Source organism: Bombus impatiens, unplaced genomic scaffold (assembly GCF_000188095.3).
Source record: "Bombus impatiens unplaced genomic scaffold, BIMP_2.2 scf_1506, whole genome shotgun sequence".
In the NCBI taxonomy this organism is placed as follows: domain Eukaryota; kingdom Metazoa; phylum Arthropoda; class Insecta; order Hymenoptera; family Apidae; genus Bombus; species Bombus impatiens.
The window spans coordinates 356,257-368,909 of NT_177925.1; the positions used below are offsets into that span (position 1 = coordinate 356,257).

At 43.0% G+C, this 12,653-nt stretch overlaps 1 protein-coding gene across 1 annotated transcript in view; it reads right to left on the minus strand.

Moving 5' to 3' along the window:
• LOC117152412 overlaps positions 1–6,498 on the minus strand; it is an 83,035-nt gene extending 76,537 nt beyond the window's left edge. The window contains exons 1-2 of the mRNA XM_033324149.1: positions 6,329–6,498; positions 5,964–6,143 (exon numbers count right to left, since the gene is read on the minus strand). The gene's annotated coding sequence lies outside the window, so the exon portion shown is untranslated. The remainder of the gene's footprint in view (positions 1–5,963; positions 6,144–6,328) is intronic.
• Between the last annotated feature and the right edge of the window lie 6,155 nt (positions 6,499–12,653).

Genomic DNA, 12,653 nt, shown 5'->3' on the forward strand with positions numbered 1-12,653 from the left:
TCTGGTCGGTCGGTGAAAAGCCTTTTTTTCCCTCCTTTCCAGCATCAAAGGCTGCAGCAAAGGCAGCATTTCCTCGTACCCTTTTTGTCGGTTGTTTGGGATTTTCTCGGTGGTCGAGACAGTTTCACTCGCGCTCAAACGCGCTGAGATAAAAGGCTCGACAATAGCGTCTTCACGTTGAAACACGACATCTCTCACGTAACGTCCTTTTACACTCTGAGAATGCGATTTTTATAAGATCGATCTAAAGAGACATCGTCGCGATACGAATATCAACGCTAACGCGAAAAGTCCCTTTCTTTTAATCTCTCTCCGTCTTCGCGCCTTGCAATTGTCAGTATCTTTGGTATCGAATCATTTTGATCATCGACCAATACTTGCTTCGCTCGAAATTCGACTAATCCTGCCTTTCATCCGTTTCTTCGTCGATCTCTTCACCACTTCAAATCAGACACTCCGTTTTCTAGTCCTTGCACCATCGAAAAGAAGCAGAGTGTCTCGGGTGTTGGAGCATTCGAAGCAGCCCGCATATCCGTGACGTATTCGATCATAAAAATGTATAGTAAATATTTCAAAGTAAATGGTCCGTGAGAAAAGGAATTACCAAAGCCATATGTGTCTTCCTGCCGCCACTTTTGAAGTTTGAAAAAAAGGAATGGAAAGAAGAGAGGAAACAGAACGCTGGAACGTCGTCGACAAAGTAGCTTCTACGGGTAAAATAGTTCGCCACTCCCACGGGATAAGAGGAACGAGGGGCAGTGGAAAAGTCGAAATCCCACCCACTCTGCTTGCTTTCAGTCGCCATTACAAATTATTCGAAAACCAGTTCTCATCGAGGACCACGAATCGCTGTTGCCGGGTGTGTCGCTTTAATGCTCGTTTCGCTAGAACGGAGCGCGGTGTTCCTAGACGGAATAAGATCGTTAAAGCTCCTTATCTACGGTTGAGAGATTCCATTGAAAAACGACCCACTCGACGAGAGACGGGACTGCGTAATTGAATCTTTGCCTCGACTTTCTGGCTCCTCTGTTTCGTTTCAAAATTGTGAAGATAAAAAGTAACAGCCCGCTCTTCCGAGACGAGCAGAGCTACGATTTTTAACCGCAGAAGACAATCGACGAGTTTTAAGGCCCCTGCGAGAAGCTTCTCGTATTATAGCACCGACGCGTTTTCTGAATTAGCCAACTTGCTCGAATGCTAACGCGAAACATCCAAACCATCGATGATTTTATTATTCGCTCGACTCGAAATATCCTTCTGGTCGATGGGGTCGCCCGAATTCCAGGGCGAACGAGGCGTAAGATCTAGAACGGAAGAGCAACTTGGAGAATCGGTGGAATAGTTAAGAAGACGAAGCGAAGTTCCGGAGAAAACGAAGGAGCATCGGAGAGAAGAAAACGGTAAACGGGACAGATGAAAAAGGCCCGCGCGAAGAAGGACGAGACGTTAAAAAGCCGGTTGAAAAACGAATCTTAAAAAAAGAGGAGGTGAGAGAGCAGCGAGCAGTAAAACGATGAGCGACTGGCCGTCAAGGAGATCCCGCGAGTAGATAATTGTGTAAGTGGATCCCGTTGCCCGTGTTCCTGTGGCGAGGCAGCTCGAGGGCGGCTCCGACGATCAGTCGAGGGATTACTCCCCGTGGAAGATCGGATGAAATGCCGAAAACTGCCGAGGGATCGTCGCCGATCGTTCGTCCAAGGTACCCGCGGAGTAGATGAGCAAATCTCTGCGAAATGATCCGCCATAAATTTCAGCCAGATCCTCTGCCACGTTCGATAAATTTTTTCTCCGAAGAAAGATCTGCGTCATAGAGCCAACACGACAGAAACGAGGAATATCTGTTCTTTGTCCGGTCGTCAAACGTTCGTTCACTCTGTCGTTCGGTAATTTCAATTTAAGAGTGGTCGTATCTATTAGGAAGAGAATCATTTTCATAAAAAAAAGAAAAAACGTCACTACGTAAAACACAAGCTGGGACTAATTAGAACGAAGCGATGTCTCGAAACGTGTAAACGTCTTCGATTAACGGTATAAAGAACGCGACAACGAGACAGGGATACCATTTCCGACCGCGTGATCGATGGTCCTGATCGTCAACGTTGAATCCAGGATGCCCGGTCCGCGCGATGCACGCTGCAGCAAGTCCTCGAAGATCGTCGACGCACACGTCGTTGCGTCGTGCATAGTATACGAGCAACACGATACAGCGGTAGCATTTATGGGCATCGCCAGCGTGAATATTTATGCGGGGACCATTATCGTCTACATAATAGCGGGTATGGCGAATACGGATAAGCGAGGCTCTCTCGAACCTGACGCACGATCGTTCTCGTGCTCTTGAGTTCTCTCGTGTCTCGAAACCGGACGAAGGCAGCAGGGCCGTAGCGAGAACGATTCCACGATAAATATACATCGATACGTCTACTTTACTTCGATCTATATAGACACGCTGACGTTATAAACGAAAAAAAACTCTGTTCTAAGAGCCGTTTCCTTTGCGTAAAAAGTTCCTGCTCTATCCTTTCGCTTTCTATTCCCATTGTCCATTCGATTTGACATTCCGTACGCTTCTGTTTTATTATGTTTGTTGGAAATTTAAAAATTCCGCGATTCTCGAGAACCTGATAGCTTTACGGACCGATAACGGTCCATCAACGCCGTCGATGATTCGTTTTAACGTTTATGTCCTTTCTCTTGGAACGATCACTGTAAATTTAAAAATCCCGTGATTCTCGAGAACTTGGTGTATTTCCGTATGCCGATGTAGTCCTCCGAGTGGACGTCGTTCCCTGTTCAGCTTCAAAAAAAAAGAAAAAAAAAGAAAAAGAACAGAAAGAAAAAGAACGTCGTGCTTGGCCAAGACCGCGAGGTAGAACCATAAATAATTTCTCTCGTATCGAAAATCATATTTCACTGGTTTCCATGGTAGAAGCTGCGGCGTCGCCATTTTCTCGAAAACTGGCTCCAGCTCCGGTTCTCCATATCGTCCGCGGTTAAAATGGAACGGACTGGTATCGGCGAGTGCTTTGAAAATTTAATCCCTTCTACGGTCCTGAAAACGCCCATAGTGGCGGCTGGTTGGAGAACTCCGGTGCACCGCGGTTGGTATCTGTCCCGAGGAGATACGAAACGCCCATGGTGTTTCATGGTGAGCGGCGGCGTAAGGCCAAGATCCTAAATCACGTTTGACTTTGGTAATAGGATTGCTTGGAAAGCCTAAACCCTCGAGGAATGAAATCCGTCTGATAGTAAATCTACCTCTTCCTAAATCCCCACCCTCGCCCATCACGCTTTTTCTTCTGCGGATTGAGCGCGGTTCAACGTTTCACCCGCGCATTCCACGAGCGTGGAATGTCGGTGTTTCGGGGCGAACACCGTCGTGTCCCTGTCGTCGTTACCTTCCAGATGAAAGACATTTTTCGGCTGCCTAAACTCCTCGCTTGATTCTCCCTCCCTGGTCTCGCGTTACATTTTTTCCAAAATATTTAGAATAAACACGCGGCTAAGGATTTCGAACGTAGAATATATAATTTTCATCGTTGGTCAAAATTCGTCGTTTAATTCCTCCCCTTCTTAGAGGTCTCCCTCTAATACTTAGACGGGGTGCAAAAGCGAGAGATTTAAATCCGTGCCGTTATCTCGTTCCGCGTATCGTCTTCGTTGTTTCTCGACCACCGAATGCACGAAATAAAATGTTTTCGGTCGAAAAGACACAAAGAGAACAGCGAAATCTTTGAGTCGGAGGATCCTTTTTTCTCGAACTCATAAAATCCTTCTATAGCGGCAGGAAGTGAAAACAGGATGGAATGTAGGCCAGCAGGTCAGTTTTTTCTCGACGAAACAACAAACGATACCGTTTTCGAGCAAGAGATCGTTGGGAGGAAAAGCCGGGGAAAATCCAAAGCAAACGAGAAAACTAACGCGATTCAGCGTGAAAGAAAACGTTTCCGTCACTCTGAAACCCTTCCTAAGAAAGCTAATACACGCTTCGTCGTATATTTGGAACATCCCTCTTCTCCATCGCCGATCTCGCGACGTTCGAGTCGCTTTTTAACGCAGAGCGATCGAATTTGCGCGACATCTTCTCCGCACAACGAAGAGAACAAGATGCAGCGGTGAGTTAACGAAAAGTATGGTCGCTGACAGCGACACGGTCACATGGACGAACAAAATGCAAAGAAAGCGGAACAAAGAAGACGTTCACCTCGTGTGTCAGACGTATTCGTTCGCGAGACCTATAACGTCTCGTTTCACGTGTTAATAAATAGCCGGGTTATTACCGGCAAGCTAATTCCTCAGTCACTCTCTTCATTTAACGAAGCCAATTATGAGAGGCATAAATGTAAGCACTTAATAGTTGTATACACAAGCGCCACGCGCGTGCAAAATCCCGCTGTCGGACAAGAGAAGCGTCGTTCCGATTCGCTTCTGTCACCACGTTTCGTTTCGATATCTACGCAAGCGATGAGATGACTTTCGCTGTTGCGCGTGTTCGTAGGTAAATTCGAACATTCAGCGTATCGCTGTTTTGCGTCTCGACTCGAAAACCTCGCGGTCCCTAAACAACTTGAGAAAGTTCATAGAGAAATTTCGTACCGTGTTTATGTAACTTCGTAAAAGTTCGTAAAAACTTGGTAGAAAAGAAGTGGAGAGGAAAATGCAGGAGAGTAGCTCGCGTAGAATGTCGGAAACGTGGAATTCGCAGGGGAAACACAAATGCGAAACTCGCGAAAAGGCGCAACTCCGATTCTCGTGGATCGAAGCGACGGGGAAGAAGATCGACGCCATGGCAAGCGGAACGTCACGGCGAAATTAAAATGATCGAATACTGTTTGCGTATCGTTCGTTCGGCGCTCCGAAGCGAGACTGAACCATCGTCAGCGGTTCACAGTTAAACAAGTGCTCCGCTTAATTGCCATCATGATACTTTTATCGTACGTTAATTCCGCGATTGTCGTTACGAAATCAATTTGCCACGATACTTGAGGCCTCGTAAAGTTATTTAACGTGTATTATAAAAACAGCGTGCTTGCGTGGTCCCCCTATAGCGCGACGCGGCAGTTTTCTTCGTCGATTCCCGACACGGCCGCGAGGCATCGTAAAATTCCGCGCGTATCCACTTCTTTCGTTGTTCTTTTCCGCGGTTCTAGCTGTATTTCGCCGGATTTACGGGCTCGCGTAATTTCGATAACCACGCGACACGTTTTCGTCGCGGAACGAACTTCGTCTATCGGAGTGGCGACATTTACAAAGAGCGTCGAAAAACATACCTCGATCGAACAGGCTGTTGCGATACGGAGGCAGCTTCGCCGTCGAGCAACTCGAGTAAACCGATGAAAACCGACTCGAGATCGAACTGAAAGAAATCGCTGCTTGTAACACGCTTTCGATTCGTAGTCGAGCGACGTTCGTATAATATTCGTATAAATATTCGCTTTCGAATACGAAACCTGTGCGTTCCTTTCTCTTCTAGTGAGCAGATAGTTGTAATTTAAAGATCGGCGTTGCTTCGCCTTGTTACCGCTACGAACTTTGATTCGTCGAAACGCTCCGAAGATTATAAATCTTAGCACCGTGACTGTAAAATTCATGACGGACATTACGGAAACAGAAAGGAGAGATAAGAGGGTAAGTAATGTACGAAAGGAAAAAGGTTAGCAAGAAAGTACCTCGATAATTCATCGCGAGCAACTAACGTATACTCGACACGAAGCGACACCAAGCGTTGCTTGAGACATCACTGCACCCAACACGAAGCAGCGTCGATTTGCCTTTTTTCAAAGGTTACGCGACGGAACTGTGAGACGCAATGCAGTTACACGTATTGCCCGCGAGGAACTGATCATTTGCAACGGCTTCGAATCGTTCGTGGTCCGAGGGCCGTCGCCGGTTATTTGTTCGACGAATTAACACGGCTCGCAAACAAATACGCGGTGCAGCTTTAAAAGCTCCGTCGTTCGTACCTTTCGGTCAACCTTCGCCGTTAGCCTTGTTGCCTTTTTTCCATACGCGCCGTCTCCAAGTAGAAACGACGCTCGTGAAATTCGTCGAACGAGGAAAAGCAAACATTACGACTACTCCGTGACTTGGAATGCGACGTTGCGTGGAACATCGATACCTCGTACTATGCGATATCTTCTAACCTGTATGTTTGGAAAAACGACTACTTTTATTTACAATCTAACGTGAATTAACTGGTTACGTCGAATATCGTTACTTCTATGAGCGCTAAAACTCTATGAATAACGAAAGAGATGCGTGTATATTTGTTAATTCAAAATATTGCAGATAATATCATTTATAGGATAAACAAATATGTCTGACTTACGTTCATCGATCCTCGATCGTTTGAAATCGTTGTAAATACGTGTGTACACGGTCTATCCAACGAGACGAGACAGTAAACGTAGATAAAATTTGATTGCCGTGGCTGCAATCAAGTTTTGTTTACGTTTACTGCCTCGTCTCGTTGGACGGACTACAAGTATCTTCGAAGGATTCTAAGGCATTCTATAACAGGTTACTATTGCCTTTTTTAAACGATGGTAACGTAGGTAGCACGCGTCCTACGCGTCTGCCCTCTTACGACGACTCTCCCAAACTTCTTTTCTGCGCAGCGAACAGTCGATAATATAGATCTCTAATACCATTCGCAAACTACATATGTATTTTCTACGTTATATTATTAAATATATAGAGCATAGATACAGATCTAGCGTGCATATTTATGCTACGCGAATTAAAATATAACCAATGAAGAAAATTTAAGATCTTTTAATAAATCTAATTCGAAATATCCTTACGCGTTATACACCATGTAACGTTATACGTACATTGTTAGATATCAGATAGACGCGTCTAATATATTTGATCGTACGAGGAATTTTTTGTTACGTTGATTTATGTTCAAATATGTTATAACTTTTAATAATATTCGGAAATGAAACGTTTCTGCCTGTGTAAATACCAAATGCTTTTTAAGTTATCAAGTATAAACTGAATCGAGTTAAATTTCAATAAATAAATTACAATTTTAGGCAACAAAGGTCTCTCGACAACGAAGTTACAACGAAGCATCGAGCTCTTAGAACGCGCTGTATGGATTTCTCCGAAAGAAAAAGCTGTAACGTTCTCTAAGGGTTGCCGGTTATTACCATTCATAAAACGTTACGAACCGAAAATATCGAGTCCACTCGAATATGTTGGTAAGCACAAGCTTTCTGGCTTCTTCTCGGCTCGTCCAGAAAACACGCAGTTTTCTCGACTCTGTCTTCATTGCGATTATTTACATAATAGAGAGAAACGTTTAAAGATGGAAAGATCGCCGGTATTTCTCGTTTCCAGAAGAGATAAAATTCACGAAATTGATCTTACTGGAACAAATACACAAACGGCGATCGAGCTACTAAAACCGATAGTGCGAAATTTGAGAAATTCAGTAAAGTGCCGTGATACAAACGAAGCGTTTCTTTATTTGCAAAATATTCTTATTCTTTTCACGACGCAACCGTGTTCCGTGCAAAGGCCTTGCACAAATAACACGAGGAAAATTTCTAAACAACGATAACAGTCCCTCGACCAACAAAATGCGAGAAACCGCGATCACGATGTAAACTAATCTCCATTGGTGTTACGTTTACGATCTTCTTGCGGGTTTTGTCGAATAATACGCTGGGATCTCGCTAGATTTATGAAGCGATGATTGATGACCGGCTGGACAACCATGTACTTAGACGAGCGAAAGTAATTGCTTTGGCAACGTCTCTGAACTTGATCGCCATAATCGCGAGCCGTTAAAGCGCGAAGAAAAATACAATGACAAGAGTTGCTCCACGCGCTTTAAATCTGCAACGAATATATTTGTACGCGGTTATATAGATACTACGGAAAAATTAGCATTATCCTATCCTTGAAACGTAGCTCGTTTTCGCAAAATAACTTCGTGTATCTTCGCGTTATCTGAAATTTATTCGGAAGACGAAGAATGAAGAACACACGAAGCTAATGAATAAAAATAAGGAATAGAAGTCACGTGCTCTAATAAAACGTTTCGCGTACATCGACATTGAAAGACGCAACACGCGTTGTCGTAGAGAAAATACAATCGTGAAATACCGTAGCTTATAAACTTACTTCGAGAACGTCCAATCGCGATTCCAATGGACGAACGGTACGACAAAACGCGCGATTGACGTCTCGAAAGAAAGGCGAATGTTGCTCTTATCGGTCCTCCGGATGCATCGGTCGAACCAACTGACGATTCGGCAGCTGTTGCCACATCGGTAGCGTACGGAGGCGACGATTGCCACCCTGAGGCTTGTAGGGGAGACATATTGGCGGACGTTACTGCTCAAGAAGAAACGCGTTCCGCGATCGTTTCCAAGGAAACGGAAGATATTAGCGTGTAAAGAAGACCGTTATAAACTACACGCTCCCGTCCAACATCTTCTCCTTGATCCTCGCAAAGTCCTTGCCCTCGCATTTTCCTTCGTTTTCATTCTAACTGTGCGTTACATAGAGAGATGACAGCGTGTCATTTGGACGAGTACCGGTTGGTCAATCGCTCAACAAGTCGACCGAGTACGACGTGTATATTTGTCGAGCGTTACGAATTTTCCTATCAAACGTTTTTTATCTCCTTGATAACGGTCGCCTATCGCGGCGTACACGCTATAACTATTCATCGTTCTTGTCAACCATAATTCAACTTTGAAAACTTACGCGTTTTTCCTCTCTATCTTTCTAACTTTCCTCTGTCGCGTACATCGAAAGAGCGACTTGGTTTTTAGCAACTCGATCCTAATGCGATATTTACTTGGCGTTTCGATCGTGCGCTCAGGTAGAACATCTTTCGATAAAAATTCTCAAACTCCGTACGATTGTCCGATTTTCTTCACAATCAGAAGAATTATATGTTTTTTCGACGTTTTTCGGATATTCTTACACGCCTCGGCTGCGTTCAGTTCCAGCTGCACCTCTCCTTTCAATCGGAAGTTTTCGGAGTAGCCGTCATACAGGTGCAATAAAAACATAACTCCGACCGTCCATTCATCTAAATCCTTTGGTGGAAGGAATTCCACGTCGCGATATTCTACCTGTACCTCAAAGAGTGCATCTCCGTATTATATTTTACAATTTTAGCTACGGCTTCGTCTCAGCTCCGTTTTATTATCTTTTTTATCTTTTTCTCGGGGGTTCGTTTTCGTCTTCGATTCTCCTCGGTACCAGTTTGCTTCGATTCTGCGGTTCAGTTGGACGCGTGTTGCGTAACGTTTGCTACGCTCAAAACACCAAATGTACTCGCAATTCTTTCTTCTTTTTTTTTTTTTTTTTTTGCCATTTATCGCGTGTGATTGGTGAAATCTTATTCGCGACGATCTTTTTCTACTTAAGCGGGGCGATGTCTTTTCACCGGTCAGGAAAATAAGTAAATCAACACGTACAAAAGTTTGTTCGAGCGACCAAGTGAGAAACGATTGCGTACGTTCTACGACACAAGGTCAACGTTTAAAACGTTCTTAAAACATAAGTTGAATATCGGTCGCGAGTAGGCTTCCGTTTTTACGCCTTTTAGAGCGAGTCAAACATTTTTATATCGCTTCGACCGGAATAGGAAACGCAACGTGACAAGATACTTTGCTTCCTACTTTTAATTACATTTATCTGAAAATTCCTCGGACAACGAGTCTCGCGAGTAGATACATCGCCATTTCCAGGCAGCCCGGAATTATCGAATTTTTCATAGGGCTTTTCCGTCTCTCACGCCCCTGGACCAACATGGCTGCTCGTGTATCCATGGTAACACTCTTTAGCTTTTGATATAATCCTCGTGAAACGCTCACGCTGGGAATAGAAGGGGCGGTACGAAAAGAGGGTGAAACTATCGCGAAGGGTGTGCTCGAGATAACGTGGCCGACCGACGCGACGCAAGATGCTTTCTACTCGGCGTCAACCATTGAAAGCCCGATCGCCTGTATTTATTAATTTATTTGCAATTCAATGGGACGAGTAATCGAAGAAACGATATTGAAACGCCGTGTCTAATACCATATGGAAATGAAAGGTAAGATCGCAAGTGTGAAAATTCGTCGGTAAAGGAGATATTGTCACGCAGATAGGTACAGTGGGCTGGACCTACGTTGTTGAATTAATTTTTAAAGTTTTCGGACGAAAAGGGAATTTGTTTATGCGTAAAGATTACTCGGTACGTCTACGACCTACGAGTTTTCTGCTGGTGACGCTTGACATAGTATTTTTCTTCTTAGAAAGTGAAACGAAAAAAGTGAAACGAAGTTGACCATCTTTTCCTTTCGTTATGATAAAAAAGTTACGATTATTCTTATGCACATAGGCCGCCATGTATATAATTCAGAGCAAGTTGGATAATTCGGTGCTTCTCGTACCGATCTATGATCTCTTCGATTATCCTTTGTAATGGATTTCGCATTGAATCGTTCTCTACAGGGAGAATAGCTATCGATCCGTTTAGTCATTTTCTGACAACGTTCTCCAAACAAGCAAAGGGTCTCTACATACGATAAGCGTCGGAACGAGCACGACTAAAGTCTATCCATACTTTTTCCCTCGCTAAACAGACTATCCGACAAATGGGTGGCCAGAACGAACATCGTTTCCTCCGCTTGGAGTGCGACGGATAACGGAAGAACATTTCGCGTAGCCAGGAATTTGCAATTGAACCGAGTTTATTGGACGATAAAGGAAAAACAGCAAACGGTGCGTTTTTCAAATGATAAAAGCTGCCGGGTGGCTAGATAAAAATCCTGCAAGTGGTATCGTAAAACGTACCGCGAGCCCCTCGACGGATCATCAATAAATTCCGGTCTCTCGAGAACGCCTGTAAACACCAGTCTACCATTGCGATAGTAAAATTATAAATCGACAATCAGGATGCGGTATCACGTCATGCATGCACGAGCGCGTAATAATTCGACTTCGATCTCGATATAAGGTTTTACTCCACAAGAATGAAGAACGTTTGATTCGCGTTTACAAGAGGACTCTATGGACCCGTTGTATGTACAAATTTATCTTATTCGTCTCGTTTATCGCTTTCTTAACGAATATTCTTTTACGATCTCGTATCTTTCGTACGATACGCTACGTATTATCCACTGCTTTGCACGAGTAAAGTAAATTTGCACATATGCGGCTCTAAATCACGATAGACATATCTGTATGTCGGTTATAATTCAATTCGCACGATTGTCCTCGCGAATATGTCGCGTTAATCCGCCACGAGAGTGAGAAACATTTAGTTTATACTAGTAGAAAATAAAAAGTATGGGTAACCCGTTAGGTTCTCGCAAATCACCATTTTTTTTATTGTAATATAATCATAATTCATTTAAAAAATACGTACGTAGACATATTTTATACACGATCGCTGTAACGAATCCAGGTATAGTACTTGGAAGATCGCGTTTTGTCGAGGAAAGATATTGGTCGGAAGCCACTATAAAACTTTTATTAGGGCGCACGTTGGGGAGAAGTTACGATAGGAGGACCAATGACGTGTATACCTTCAGGGGTTGCTACCGTGAACCAGATGGTTAATCGCGAATCGTAAACCCTGCGATAGACCAATGAGAGTCAGCTTGCTCGGGACTCAACTGCGAGACTACCCTCGCTTTTTCGAGCCCGCTCGTTTCACCCGTAATGGCGAGTATCTCGCATCTGATATGTTTGAACGACTTTCATCAGTTGTTAAGTAGCCTTAAATTAATCTCGTAAAAAAAAAAAAAAATAGTTACGACGAAAGACAGTCGAAGCCAGGTTCGTTACATAGGAGAGTAAAAAATTTAATTTTTGCGAATAAAGTTATTCGGAATAGTTTGAAAACCAAAAACGGGTAACGATATTCCAATTTATCTTCGTGCATCGTTGTTGATAATCTCGCACGATATTCGCTAAATCCTTATTAATGGTTCGAGTTTCTACTTATCTATATCTATCACATTTAAGGATCTAAATGTGATAAGGAAATGGATAGTACGTGAGATATTAGTCTTAATCCATTGATCTTACAATGGTTCCTGAAACAAATTAAAGCTACGGAAAAATTAATGACGTTGTATAAAAGTGCAATTCAATTTCCTTTGATTATTTTCTTTAAATCATAGAATTCTAAATACGAGCCCTTATCTTGCGTACTTGACATGTAAGTGCTAAATAACCAGATGTGAATGAAACTCGTACTTCATCTGTAACATATTTATTTATAGGATTAGTACGTAAAAAGAAACGGCAGGAAATGAGAGGAAGAAATATTACGCACGAAGAAAATATCGCTTTATCAAGACCTTGAGTTATCAAGAATTTGATTTTGATTAAATTGAAATACCAAGGTGAGAAAAGAACAGATCATCGCATGATTTGTTTCTTAGCGACCAAATGACTTTGTAACAAACGATATCTATTACAAAAAGCTTGCAATGACTACGTTTATTCTATTTTTTAAGTTAAGTCTACAACAACGAACATTCGCTGTTATCGACTTTGCAAAGATGAACTGAATTCTTATTTATGTCTTTCAAATGCACTAATAGCGTCCAAAATATTACACTATTAAAAAATAGGATCTTACCGCAGTATCTTATCTAAAATAACATTTCCTACGGTTTTGTAGGATCGCT